The following is a 12,739-nucleotide window of genomic DNA, read 5'->3' as shown; positions in this document are numbered from 1 at the left end:
GGACTGTATGTAGCCCACTAGGATCCTCTGTCCATGGAATTCTCCAAGCAAGGATACTGGAGTGGGTAGCCATTTCCTTCTCCAGAGGATCTTCTCAACCCTGGGATTGAACCTGGGTCTTCTGCATTGCAGGCAGGTTCTTTACTGTCTGAGCCACCAAGGAAGCCTCAGAGTTTGGTAGACATGAGCACAAAGAGGCCTGGGAGACAGGAGGTCCAGGTTGTGCTGCTGGGTGACCCTGAACAGGTTTCCTCAAGGCTTTGGGTCTATGTGTCATTATCTGTCAACTCTGAGACTAAGACAAAAAAACTAATGAGGATATTCCAGCTTTCAAATGATGTGATTTTAGGATTTCCCTACCAGTTTCTGTGTGTAGCAAGATGGCCTATTTAGGTAAGAGATCTCTGGTTCAGTGAGTTGTAGTTGTTTGCTCTGCCTGAGAATTGTTACTGGAATTAATTTGTAGAAGCTGTTAGATATTTGCTCAGCAGATTTCAAACTACATGTTTGATTTTTTCAAGAGCCCATATTAGCAACTGGATGGAACTTTAGATGGCTGAATTTTTATTCTGTCTTCAAAAACACTGCTACAGAAAGTAGAAAGTCTCTAATGTGTCTCTCTAAATATGTTTTTTATAGTGTTTAGTCCATTATATCAGATTTAAGACACACCTTTACTAAAATTATTTATAGGTAGGGTGATACTATAGCTCATAAGATGGTCAAAGTCCTTTCGCTGTTTCTTTTCTTTTAATTAATTAAATTGAAATATAGTTGATTTATAATGTGTTAGTCTCTGGTGTACATCAAAGTGATTCAGTTTGTATATATGTGTGTGTGTATATATGTATATAAGTGTGTGTGTGTGTGTGTATATATATATATATATATATATATATATATATGGGCTTCCCTGTGGTTCAGAGGTAAAGAATTTGCCTACCAGTGCAGGAGATGCAGGCTAGATCCCTGGGTAAGGAAGATCCCCTGGAGAAGGAAATGGCAACCCACTCCAGTGTTCTTGCCAGGGAAATCCCATGGACAGAGGAGCCTGGTGGGCTACAGTCCATGGGGTTGCAAAGAATCTGGACATGACTTAGTTACTAAACAGCAACATTTTATATATATATATATATATATATATATATATATATACACATACACACACACACACACACATACACATACATATTTTCTCAGATTCTTTTCCCTTATAGTTTATTATAGTCAATTATAGTCAATAATTCCCTGTGCTATAGGGAATAAGCAAGTAGGATCTTGTTTATCTATTTTATTATATAGTGCTGTGCATCTGCGAATCCCAAACTCTTATTTATCCCCTTCCCACGCCCCTTTCCCCTTTGGTAATCATAAGTTTGTTTTCTATGTCTGTATGTCTGTTTCTGTTTTGTAAATAAGTTCATTTGTATCATTTTTTAGATTCCACATATGAGTGATATCAGGTATGTCTTTTTTTGTCTGACTTACTTGACTTGGTATGATAATCACTATGTCCATCCATGTTGCTACCAAGGACATTTAATTGTGTCAATGTTTGGCATGTTAAATAGGCTTTGCAGTCCAGGCAGGGAACCTGACTGCCATTTATAAAATTGTTACTTCCTTGGTAATTATAATCTACTTTGTCTTCCAAATGATTAAAAAAAAAAGGATGACAGGATATGTGTGGTAAGAGAGGAAACTGAGGGTCTGAGTCAGAGGTAGTTGAATGGGAGGATGCGTTCCAGTGTGACGGAGGATCTCTCTCCAGGCCCTGGCCCCTGACCTTCTCCTTCCTTCCCCTCCTCTCTCCAAAGGACAAGTGGTTGCATCAGGAGCCTGTGCGAACCCCCTTCTCTATTGGTTATGCATAGCTGCGTGACAGCACCATACCAACTTAGGTGCTGAATCAGTGCATAACTCTCTGGGACAGCTTCTGTGTGTCAGGAGTCTGGCTGTGCTTTGTCTTGGTACTTTATAAGGCTCCAGCCAGGGTGTCAGCCAGGGCTGCGGTCTCATCTGAGGCTTGAATGTGGAAGGGCTTTCTTCTGAGATCGCGTAATTGATGGCAGAATTCAGTTTCTGGTGGGCTCCCAGTTGCTTGTTCACTGTCAGCTGGAGGCTGCCTTCCGCTGGCTCTCTCTATAGGCAGTCCACTGCTTGGCAGCTTGCTTCAGCTTTCCCCCAGAGAATCTTGCTGCAGAATGGATGTTACTGTCTCATGTGATATAACTACGTGCCCTGTCATTTTTGTCTTATTCACAAGTCCCACTTGCAGTCAAGGGAAGAGGATTTCACAAGCATGGATAATAAGAGATGGTGCTTATGGGGACTGTTTTGGAGTCTGGCCAGGAATATGACTTCTTTTTATCACTTTTTTCCTCTCTGGGTATTTGTCTACTTAACTTGGGGGCACAGTTCTTTTTTCTTATCCCTTCCTTCTGACCAACATGGGAAAGTCAACACCCTGGTGGCCTTTCTTCAACTCTTTTCTTCTGTAGAAACACCAGGAAGAGGTAGCAGGAGGCTCAGTCTTGGTAAGAAACTCTCATGCTTTGGGGGCTCTCCTGTAACAGCTCGTGTTTTGTGTGTGTGATGTGATTCCTGGCAGGTGTTTCTAAGTCATGATGCGGCAAACATAATGACTTAGGAGGCATCTTCTCAGCTTTTATGTCTTCTGTTCACTGTTGTCTTTAAACAAGTGCTGAAGCCCGAAGCTAGTTCACTTTCCCAGTGCTGTCCTTCTAGAGTTCTTGCTATGACTATGTTTTAGATTTTAATTTAGAATCATTGGCCCTATTAGCTGCCCATTTGTGTCATTTCCCTTATTACCCTCTTCCCTTCAGTCATCTTTACAGGGTTTCTTGCCTTTCTCTGGCCTGCTCCTGGCCTGTGACTTGGTCAGTCTCCAATTACTACTCTTCCTCATTGCTGAGGAGATAGCATAGTATCGGGTTAGGAGCAAGGACTGAAGCCAGGCTCCCTGGTTTTGAATCTCAGCTTTGCCATTTATTAGCTGAGGAATCTCGAGCAAGTGATGCAGTTTTGTTTCCAGGTGGCTGCTGTGAACTGTTCTGATTTTCTCACTGGCCAACAAGCCTCTGCTCGCTGCTGCTGCTCTCACTGTGCTCCCAAGATACGTGCACAGATATTAGAGTGATGTGTGCTTTACAACTCACTGAAACTTCAGATGAAGCCTTTTTTTCTGGTGAAGTAGGCCAGAACATTTCTGGGCTTATGAGGAAACATCTTTTTTTGGTTAGTGTTGCCTTGGAACCTGCAGACCTCCTAAAGATGAGGATAGTTTACTTCTTCCAATAGCACAACATTTAATGAGCACTTAGTGTTTGTCATGAGCTTTATAAAACTGTGTGCAGGCAGTATATCTTTAGCCCATAAAGCAACAATAAGTTGTAGTACTACTGTTACTCCCATTCTATTGATGAAACAGAAAAGTGAAAGTTTAAGTCACTCAGTCATGTCTGACTCTTTGAGACACCACGGTCTGTAGCTCATCAGGCTCCTCTGTCCATGGGATTCTCTAGGCAGGAATACCGAGGCTCAGGGGAATTTAATGACACGCTCAAGGTCTTCAAGGTAGATTGGGGAGTGCGGTTCTGTGTGACTGCAAAGCACATGCTTTTAATGATGGAAGGACACCATCTGCCATAGAGAAAAATCTAAGCATTTTTCATGAACTCTTTAGGAGAAAAGAGGCCAAAAATGCAAAGCAATCATGTCTTATGATATAAGAGCTCCTATCTCCTTCTGCAGTCTTAGTGCAAAGGCCATCCTCCAGCGTCTCGGCTCTCAAATGATCTTGACTTTGATGCCCTCCAGTCACCTTCTACCTTTGGGAAGTTTGGCCTCACCCTCGAAGATAAAGCAGGTGTTCTGAAAGGTCTGTGTTCTTGTTAGCTAGATTTCTTCATGACTGTTGTAGAATCTTAACATCGTATATGAGGTGTGATTAAGAAATACTGGGTTTTTAACTATCCCACCCAAGATTTTATACATCCAGATTGTTCTCCTTAAGTGCCTCAGCTAAGTCAATTGCTTGTATTCTGGTGAAACTGCCATTGCACTGCATTCTCTTAAATGAACTTCACCTCGACCACCTTATCACTCCTTCCCCACCTCCAGTGGTGAGCACAGTGTCTACTGCCAGCTGCATAGTCCATTGCTGAAGTCACGTATAATTCTTTCAGATAACCATGGTGGTGGCAAATGACCATCTTTGAGAAAGAATTTGATTCCTAGAACCTATTAAACTGCTTTCCATCGTAGCAAAGAATATGTTTTTGTTAAAAAATCAGGAGCAACTAAACTGTAATGAGACATTTACTGGTGGGTTTTGAAGGTACAAGAAGAGTATACAATTTACTCTGAGCAGTCAGCATCACTGGAGTGAGTCCCAAAGAGATGAAGGGGATCAAGGAGTACTTTTTGTAGAAAGAAAGTTCTGTTTAAACCTGGGTATTGCTTCACCTCTTGGCCTTTGTTTTCCTTGAAAACGTAGCTGATAAATTCTTACTATTGTTGATGAGGCTGTAATGCAAAGCTTACCTTGGAGATAAATAGGTGGCCTGCCACTCTCCGTGTGGCTTTTATTTCCCACAAATGCCCGCCAAGTGGTAAACATTATAATGCAAACCAGAAGAATTAACACTAGTGGAAATGATTCATTCCCTCTTTTAAGAATTTATCATCAAAAAAAGAAACTTGGTACTGATACAAAGAATGCCAACAAATGTATGGCCAGAACTTGTGGTTTGCATGTTAGCTAGAACTTTTGGTTTGCTGCCAACGAAAATGGAGATTTTTATTTAACACTTCATTAGGATCAAAATAGAAATGTTCCATGTTGCTGTCAAAAGTATCACTTGAAACTCCTTCCAAACTGTTCACCTACAGAAAGAGCCTGCATTTAATGGACTCAATACCGTAACTGCGCTGGTAGCTATGCATTTAATAGACTATCATTTAATAGACTATCATGCTTGCATTAGCACAGTAACACAATAATTATAATTATATTTGGGGGACATATTCTGTGGTGGACACTGTATATGTATTATCTCTAATCTGCACAACTACTCCCCAGGGGGATGTATTATTGTCCCCATTTTACAGACCTGGAAACTGAGGCTTAATATTTAAATTACTTGGCAAAGACCAATGCCGTTAAATAGCAAAAGGTGGAATTCACGCTTATGTGTTTTAAACTTACATCAAATCCTCTGCATTTGAGCAAGTTCCTCTGTGCTGGGTATAATCTACAAATCTTTGACTCTTCATTCCTTCCCTGCTATTTTTGTTGGTGTTGACAAGAACTAGGAAGCTTTCTGTATTAGTGTGGTGTTTTTCATTTCTCTCCCTTCTTTATGCCCCTCTTACACACACACACACACCCTAAAGGTCTGGATAACGTGGAGATTCTGCCTGTTCTGTAACTGAGGTTAACTGTGTCTCATGGTATCTCTGCGTGGAGCCATTTTATAATTAATATTATCTCCTGTCTCTGAACTCCTTTAACACTGACGCTTCAAGTGAGGAAAGTTAACAGGTTCTTCTTTTATAAGTGTTGTCTACTTGGAGCCGTATGTTCTTGACATAAAATGAGCAGTCCTTGCATTCTGCTTGGTAGAAGTGAGATGTTTTCATTTGGGCTGTACTGTAAAGGGAAACTGGAACTTCATATCCCTTGCTGGTGGGCTCTAAAATGTTATGAAATTGAAAAACAGAAGTAAAACATATTCTGATCACTTCCTTTAGGTAAAAGGGGGACAGTTTGCTGAGTGTGATCCATTCAGCTCAGTTGCTCAGTCGTGTCTGACTCTTTGAGACCCCATGGACTGTAGCACACCAGGCCTCCCTGTCCGTCACCAACTCCTGGAGTTTACTCAGACTCATGTCCATTGACTCAGTGATTCCATTCAACCATCTTATCCTCTGTCGTCTCCTTCTCTCCTGCCTTCAATCTTTCCCAGCATCAGGGTCTTTTCAAATGAGTCAGTTCTTTGCATCAGGTGGCTAAAGTATTGGAGCTTCAGCTTCAGCATCAGTCCTTCCAATGAATGTTCAGGATTGACTTCCTTTAGGATGGACTGGTTGGATCTCCTTGCAGTCCAAGGGACTCTCAAGAGTCTTCTCCAACACCACAGTTCAAAAGTGTCAATTCTTTGGTGCTCAGCATTCTTTATAATCCAACTCTCACATCCATACATGACTATTGGAAAAACCATAGCTTTGACTAGATGGAGCTTTGTTGGCAAAGTAATGTCTTTGCTTTTTAATGTGCTGTCTAGGTTGGTCATAACTTTCCTTCCAAGAAGTAAGCGTCTTTTAATTTCATGGCTGCAGTCACCATCTGCAGTGATTTTGGAGCTCCCCCAAATAAAGTCTGCCACTGTTTCTCCATCTATTTGTCATGAAGTGATGGGACCGGATTCCATGATCTTTGTTTTCTGAATGTTGAGCTTTAAGCCAACTTTTTCACTTTTCTCTTTCACTTTCATCAAGAGGCTCTTTAGTTCTTCTTCAAATTCTGCCATCAGTGGTGTCATCTGCATATCTGAGGTTATTGATATTTCTCCCGGCAATCTTGATTCCAGCTTGTGCTTCATCCAGCCCAGCGTTTCTCATGATGTACTCTGCATATAAGTTAAATAAGCAGGGTGACAATATACAGCCTTGATGTACTCTTATCTTGATTTGGAACCAGTTTGTTGTTCCATGTCCAGTTCTAACTGTTGCTTCTGACCTGCATACTGATTTCTCAGGAGGTCAGGTGGTCTGGTATTCCCATCTCTTTCAGAATTTTCCACAGTTTATTGTGATCCACACAGTCAAAGGCTTTGGCATAGTCAATAAAGCAGAAGTAGATGTTTTTCTGGAACTCTCTTGCTTTTTCGATGACCCAAATGATGTTGGCAATTTAATCTCTGGTTCCTCTTGCTTTTCTAATTCCAGCTTGAACATCTGCAAGTTCATGGTTCACATACTGTTGAAGCCTGGCTTGAAGAATTTTGAGCGTTACTTTACTAGCGTGTGAGATGAGTGCAATTGTGTGGTAGTTTGAGCATTCTTTGGCATTGCCTTTCTTTGGGATTGGAATGAAAACTGACCTTTTCCAGTCCTGTGGCCACTGCTGAGCTTTCCAAATTTGCTGGCATATTGAGTGCAGCACTTTCACAGCATCATCTTTAAGGATCTGAAATAGCTCAACTGGAATTCCATCACCTCCACTAGCTTTGTTGGTAGTGATGCTTTCTAAGGCCCACTTGACTTCACATTCCAGGATGTTTGGCTCTAGGTGAGTGATCACACCATCGTGATTATCTGGGTTGTTAAGATCTTTTTTGTATAGTTCTTCTGTGTATTCCTGCCACCTCAATTTCTTCTGCCTCTGTTAGGACCATACCATTTCTGTCCTTTATTGTGCCCATCTTTGCATGAAATATTCCCTTGGTATCTCTCATTTTTTTTGAAGAGATCTCTAGTCTTTCCCATTTTGTTGTTTTCCTCTATTTTTTTGCATTGATCACTGAGGAAGGCTTTCTTCTCTCTCTTTGCTATTCTTTGGAACTCTGCATTCAAATAGGTATATCTTTCCTTTTCTCCTTTGCTTTTCACTTCTCTTCTTTTCATAGCTATTTATAAGGCCTCCTGAGACAACCATTTTGCCTTTATGCATTTCTTTTTCTTGGGGATCATCTTGATCCCTGCCTCCTGTACAATGTTATGAACCTCTGTCCATAGTTCTTCAGTCACTCTGTCTATCAGATCTAATCTCTTGAATCATTTCTCACTTCCACTGAATAATCATAAGTGATTTGATTTAGGTCATACCTGAATCGTCTAGTGGTTTTCCCTACTTTCTTCAATTTAAGTCTGAATTTGGCAATAAGGATTTCATGATCTCAGCCACAGTTAGCTCCTGGCCTTTTTTGTTGTTTTTGCTGACTGTATAGAGCTTCTCCATCTTTGGCTGCAAAGAATATAATCAATCTCATTTTGGTGTTGGCCATCTGGTGATGTCCATGTGTAGAGTCTTCTCTTGTGTTGTTGGAAGAGGGTGTTTGCTATGACCAGTGAGTTCTCTTAGCAAAACTCTATTAGCCTTTGCCCTGCTTCATTCTGTACTCCAAGGCCAAATTTGCCTGTTACTCCAGGTATTTCTTGACTTCCTTCTTTTGCATTCCAGTCCCCTATAATGCGGAGAAGGCGATGGCACCCCACTCCAGTACTCTTGCCTGGAAAATCTCGTGGACTGAGGAGCCTGGTAGGCTGCAGTCTATGGGGTCGCTGAGAGTTGGACATGACTGAGCGACTTACCTTTCACTTTTCACTTTCATCCATTGGAGAAGGAAATGGCAACCCACTCCAGGTTTCTTGTCTGGAGAATCCCAGGGACGGGGGAGCCTGGTGGGCTGCCATCTGTGGGGTCATACAGAGTCGGACATGACTAAAGTGACTTAGCAGCAGCAGCCCCTATAATGAAAAGGACATCTGTTTTGAGTGTTAGTTGTAGGTCTTCTCAGATATGCACATGACACCACCCTTATGGCAGAAAGTGAAGAGGAACTAAAAAGCCTCTTGATGAAAGTGAAAGAGGAGAGTGAAAAAGTTGGCTTAAAGCTTAACATCCAGAAAACTAAGATCATGGCATTTGGTCCCATCACTTCATGGCAAATATATGGGGAAACAGTGGAAACAGTGTCAGACTTTATTTTTGGGGGCTCCAAAATCACTGCAGATGGTGATTGCAGCCATGAAATTAAAAGACGCTTACTCCTTGGAAGGAAAGTTATGACCAACCTAGATAGCATATTGAAAAGCAGAGACATTACTTTGCCAACAAAGGTCCATCTAGTCAAGGCTATGGTTTTTCCAGTAATCATGTATGGATGTGAAAGGTGGACTGTGAAGAAAGCTGAGCACTGAAGAATTGATGCTTTTGAACTTTGGTGTTGGAGAAGACTCTTGAGAGTCCCTTGGACTGCCTGGAGATCCAACCAGTCCATTCTAAAGGAGATCAGCCCTGGGTGTTCTTTGGAAGGAATGATGCTAAAGCTGAAACTCCAGTACTTTGGCCACCTCATGTGAAGAGTTGACTCATTGGAAAAGATGCTGATGCTGGGAGGGATTGGGGGCAGGAGGAGAAGGGGACGACAAAGGATGAGATGGCTGGATGGCATCACCGACTCGATGGACGTGAGTTTGAGTGAACTCCGAGAGTTGGTTATGGACAGGGAGGCCTGGCGTGCTGTGATTCATGGGTTCACAGAGTCGGACATGACTGAGCGACTGAACTGAACTGAACTGAACTGAACTGTAGGTCTTCAACCGTTCAAGGAGGTCGCCATTATCTTCATTACCTCCACCATAGTTTGGCCCCAGGCAAATAACAGGAAGGGAACACAGCCCCACCCATCAATAGAAAATTGGATTAAAGATTTACTGAGCATGGCCCCACCCATCAGAACAAGACCCAGTTTCCCCCTTAGTCAGTCTGTTATGAAATCAGGAAGCTTTCATAAGCCTCTTATCCTTCTCCATCTGAGGAGAGACAGACTGAAAACCACAATCACAGAAAACTAACCAATCTGATCACATGGCCCACAACCTGGTCTAACTCAATGAAACTATGAGCCTTGCTGTGTAGGGCCACCCAAGACCGTTGGGTCATGGTGGACAGCTCTGACAAAATGTAGTCCACTGGAGAAGGGAAAGGCAAATCACTTCAATATTCTTGCTTTGAGAACCTCATGAACAGTATGAAAAGGCAAAAAGGTAGGACACTGAAAGATGAACTCCCCAGGTCAGTAGTTGCCCAATAAGCTCCTGGAGATCAGTGGAGAAAGAACTCCAGAAAAAATGAAGAGATGGAGCCAAAGCAACAACACCCAGTTGTGCATGTGACTGGTGATGGAAGTAAGTGAAAGTGAAAGTTGCTCAGTTGTGTCCGACTCTTTGCGACCCCATGGACAATACAGTCCATGGAATTCTCCAGGCCAGAATACTGGAGTGGGTAGCCTTTCCCTTCTCCAGGGGATCTTCCGAGCCTGGGGATCGAACCCAGGTTTCCCACATTGCAGGTGGATTCTTTACCAGCTGAGCCACGATGGAAGTCAAGTCCGATGTTATAAAGAGCAATATTGCATAGGAACCTGGAATGCTAGGTCCATGAATCAAGGCAAATTGGAAGTGGTCAAACAGGAGATGGCAAGAGTGAACATCGACATTTTAGGAATCAGCAAATGAAAGTGGACTGGAATGGGTGAATTTAACTCAGATGACCATTATGTCTACTACTGTGGGCAAGAATCCCTTAGAAGAAATGGAGTAGCCATCAAAGTCAACAGAAGAGTCTGAAATGCAGTACTTGGACGCAGTCTCAAAAATGACAGAATGATCTCTGTTTGTTTCCAAGGCAAACCATTCAATATCACAGTAATCCAAGTCTATGCCTCGTCCAGTGTAATCCATTAGTCCACAAATTATATGGATCACCAATATCTGAACTGGAAGTATGGACACACTAGCAAGTCTGAGCACTGAGTGTCCCTTGTTAGATTAAAGCATGCTTGACTTTGGCATATCATGTCTTTCATTTTATTTAATCCGAACAACCACACAGTATGGTAGGGGCCATTTGATCCTCTTTCAGAAATAAAGAAATTGTGGCTGGGTAACGTGAATGGATTTTCCCAAGGTCATGTGACTAGAAAGTGGTAGGACTTTGAGCAAACCTTTTATCTAAGCATTATCCTTTGACAGATGGTAGTTTGGGTTGCCTAATCATTTATCTCTTCTATCTTGTAATCTTTAAACAGTTTGTGAAATAGAGCAACAATTCAAATGGGAATCAACATAGGTAGTAACTTAATTATTGATAAAAGCAGGATTGGAAAACTCAGAAGTGTCAGTTCCCTCTGTCTCTAAAACATGCATTGGACCCCAGTAACCCTAATGGAGTCATCCTAGTCCAGCAACTCTGCTGGAGAGAAGCCAACAGAGAGCTGGCTGGTCCTCCCAGAAACTGGCTGCTGTTGTCCTGTTTACTGTGGGGAAATTAGCTTGACTTCCGGTGTTGGAGAGAACTGGGGGGAGACCCTTGCTGCCTAGCTCAGAGTGGGGCCTCAGCACGAAACCAGTGGTTCCTCTAGACTTCCCAAGTGGTTGAAAGTTGCTCAGTCGTGTCCAGCTCTTTGCAACCCCATGGACTGTAGCCTACCAGGCTTCACTGTCCATGGGATTTTTCAGGCAAGAGTACTGGAGTGGGTTGCCATTTCCTTCTCCAGGGGATCTTCCTGACCCAGGGATTGAACCCAGGTCTCCCTCATTGTAGGCAGATGCTTTACCCTCTGAGCCACCAGGGAAGCCCAAGTGGCTAGTCACTCACTTTTGAGAAGGAAGAAGGGGTTTGGGGAAGGGGAGAGAAAGTGGCTTACTCTAATACTGCTTTCTTCCAAGAGACAGACTAAAAATTTCTTCCCGAAAACATAAGGGAGGGTATTTTAAAAGTCTTCACCCCAACCCCCCAGCAGTAGAAACAGTGCTCTTTAAAGTCTTTTCTCTTGAGGTGATCTTCTGTGTTGTTCTCTCCTGCCTTTTTGATTTTCGAGAGAAAGGAAGAGACGACCGTATTTCTCTGTAAGTTATAAAGAAAGGAGAAGACTAATGTAGTAGAAACCAAGAAATGGACTTTATGAGACATATAATCCGATTCTCTCTTCTCATGGCAGGTGATGGAAATGTACAGGAACAATGGGAGAAGCCGGTAACTTATAGGAAGCCAAGATGACAAGAATTTAAAAAAATAATCAGTGAGTAAAATGTTTTTAGCTCTTTGGCATTCTTTTGACTACAGGGTGAATTTTCTGTAAGAAACAAAGTTAAAATAATAGCCCAATTAAATACCTTAAAAGTTTAAAAAAGAAAATTTTGAAAAGTAAGTATCTGAGTATGTAAATACTTCAGAAACTTGGTGCCAACATTTCAGAGATTCTTTTGCATTGTTCTTTCTTGGCAGAGTGTCTCATTTTAAGTTGAGTGTGTCAGTTTGGTGGATAGAGTATAAATATATAAAAAATTGAAAGGGGATCCCTCTTACATTAACCTTGGACTTAGCCTGTCTCAAATGCAGATCATTCTTTCTTCCACTGGTTCCATGGGCCTTATTTCTTACTCACTTTTTGTGGGTACATTTTGGAGGTAAATATGAATAAACTTGGTGAATATGAAAAAATTGAGCTCTTTGTCTATTCCTCTTCAATGTACCTTTTTTTTTTTTCTTTTGACACATAAGAGGCCATTAGTATTTGCAAATTATGTGACAGTTATACATGATTGGTTTTGGTTTCATTATGGTAGTCATAATGGTTAGTAGAAAGATCATACATTTTTGAGTCAGACATTCACACACCTGATTCTGGCTATTGTGGTTTTAGTCGTTACTCAGCCTCTCCACCTCAGTTGACTCCTCAGTATCCTGAATTTGATAATGTTCCTCATGAAATGAAAGACTATTAGGATAGTACTTTGTGCTGTGCCTGTTACATTACAGGGCCACAGTAAAAGTAGTTCCTTTCCATCCTTATATTTGCATCATGATTTATAGTTGACAAACCTTTATTTTGATTTAGGAGACTGACCAGCTCAACTTCCTGAGCTACTGCCAGGCAGTGGTGGGTAAACATTGCAGATACTGATATGCAAGTAAATGTTCAGAGTC

General features: G+C 41.8%; 1 protein-coding gene across 16 annotated transcripts in view; it reads left to right on the top strand.

Annotated features, from left to right (window-relative positions):
* Nucleotides 1–12,739, top strand: part of SGMS1 (sphingomyelin synthase 1) — a 327,516-nt gene that overhangs the window by 191,247 nt on the left and 123,530 nt on the right. For 15 of the 16 annotated variants that reach the window (XM_044935017.2, XM_044935022.2, XM_044935026.2 and 12 more), the window contains one exon: nt 11,751–11,831. The exons of the other annotated variant lie outside the window; for it this stretch is intronic. The gene's annotated coding sequence lies outside the window, so the exon portion shown is untranslated. The remainder of the gene's footprint in view (nt 1–11,750; nt 11,832–12,739) is intronic. 16 annotated transcript variants of the gene reach the window in all.

The sequence above is a fragment of the Bubalus bubalis genome, chromosome 23, assembly GCF_019923935.1.
Source record: "Bubalus bubalis isolate 160015118507 breed Murrah chromosome 23, NDDB_SH_1, whole genome shotgun sequence".
NCBI lineage: Eukaryota > Metazoa > Chordata > Mammalia > Artiodactyla > Bovidae > Bubalus > Bubalus bubalis.
Note: the sequence above shows the minus strand (reverse complement) of the source record. Positions and strands in the feature narration are given on the sequence as shown.